Genomic DNA, 1862 nt, shown 5'->3' on the forward strand with positions numbered 1-1862 from the left:
GGAGCGTTACCATGGTTGCCAAATCACGTTGATGTGTGTTTCAACTTTTCGTGATATTAAATTCACTAAATTCCACAAAGTGAACAAAATAATATTGTAATATAATATCACAGTAATAAATAGAATGTTCCGTTTTGTTTATAATATCTCAGATGTTTATCAAAAACGGTAGCCAGACATCGAAGGAAAATTGGTTTCGGTTCCAGATTACGACCCAAATAAGCATGTTTGGTGGACGCACATGGAAATACAAGCGCATGTTTTCATCGCCGTAAGAGATTGATGCCATACGTGCTGTTCGGTACAGACACATTTCGTGCCCATATTTAGTTAGTGTTCGTTTCCAAACAATGAAGTTGCGTTGGCCACCCCTACGGAGAAACGACAGTGCGACGTTTTTCTGTGGCACCGGTGACGGTACGCGGTCGAACTTGTGACGAGCAACATTCATCTCGCTCTCGCGCTTTACAGGTACAGGCATACGCAGCTCTAGAGAAGGAGACTAACCATTTCCTTGCCTGAATATATATTTATTGCGCGTTGCGCCACAGCGTTTCGCTCCGTTTTATCGATCACCGCGAAACCGCACAGAAAGCGAGACCAAATGGTTAGGGTCAACCACACCGATCAGCTCAGCTCGACCTGGGCGCGTGCCAGGGTTTAGAATGACAGTACAGTACATACCATACGTTGATATAAACAAGACGAAATCTGGTTATATGCAGTAACAGTACCTAAAAAAAATAAGACACAACTGACCGCATTCGCGAGGTTTACGACAAGGTACACGCTGCCGTCTGCAACCGTCGACGAACCTGACAAATCTGCCGAATATTCGTCTTGAAAAGTTCGGAAATTTCTGAATCTGTCCGAATCCGAATCCTGGTGATTCGTCCCATTACTATTTCCAACGCAGCGGGGAAAGTTGGGCTCGCTCCAACTCCTTGCGTCGTGAATGACACGTGCGTGCGACCTTCCGTCGCTATGGCAACTGACGGTTGCAAACCTTTGCAACGGTCGTTTCGGTTGTTCCGGTCGTTCCGGTCGCTACGGGCGCATGTGTGTGAACGGGCCTTCATTCGCGGGCACCAACGATCTCAGGATTTCCTGGGACCACCGCGGCCCAGCTACAGCACGCGTAGCCTCGAGACGCAACTTGGTGTGCACCGAGTGGTCCTCTCCTGGGAGACGATGAAAGGATGAGTCGCCGTTTGGACGAACACCAGCCTGGGCTGAACTCCTCGTCTTCGGGCAGCGTATTCTCCGGCCGGAACCACAGCTCGTGGAGCCTCGTTGGACGTCCGCGACGCCACCCAGGACGTCCGGGTGCAGTTCTCAGTGACATTAACTTCCAGCCCGCATCGCTCCGGGAGGGCTGTCGCAGCTGGGTCACAACCACAGTCCCTCTCCAGTGCACCACTCGATGGGGGGCAGTCTCATGGTGGCCAGGCGCACTGCTCAAGACCTCGTTGCCCCGGAGGCCGCCGCCAAGCCGAAGTCGACACAGTCTACTGTGAGGTGTGCGGTGGCCGCGCACCCCAGTCTCGGGCGAACTGATGGACCTCAGTGAGGACGACCCTAGGGACCAGTGGTGTGTGTTTGCGTGTGGGGGGTCTCCAGGCCAAACAAAGCGACGGTGTTCCCGAGCAGCCTAGCCGTACGTCTGAATTCCGACGTACTTCGATTTTTAGGAGAGGGGAGTATGGCGTACCGTGCATTCACGAGGGCGCCCATCAAACCACTCTGCCATCTTGGCCGCGAGGCAGCTATGTAGTTGCCTCGCCTCGGACACGATCACATGGTCGTGTCGCCGCGGGGTCGATCGGGATCTCGAATTCGGCTTTCCGAGACGCAGACAAGTG

This window comes from Ixodes scapularis, unplaced genomic scaffold, assembly GCF_016920785.2.
Source record: "Ixodes scapularis isolate PalLabHiFi unplaced genomic scaffold, ASM1692078v2 PGA_scaffold8__174_contigs__length_109621045, whole genome shotgun sequence".
Taxonomy (NCBI): Eukaryota; Metazoa; Arthropoda; class Arachnida; order Ixodida; family Ixodidae; genus Ixodes; species Ixodes scapularis.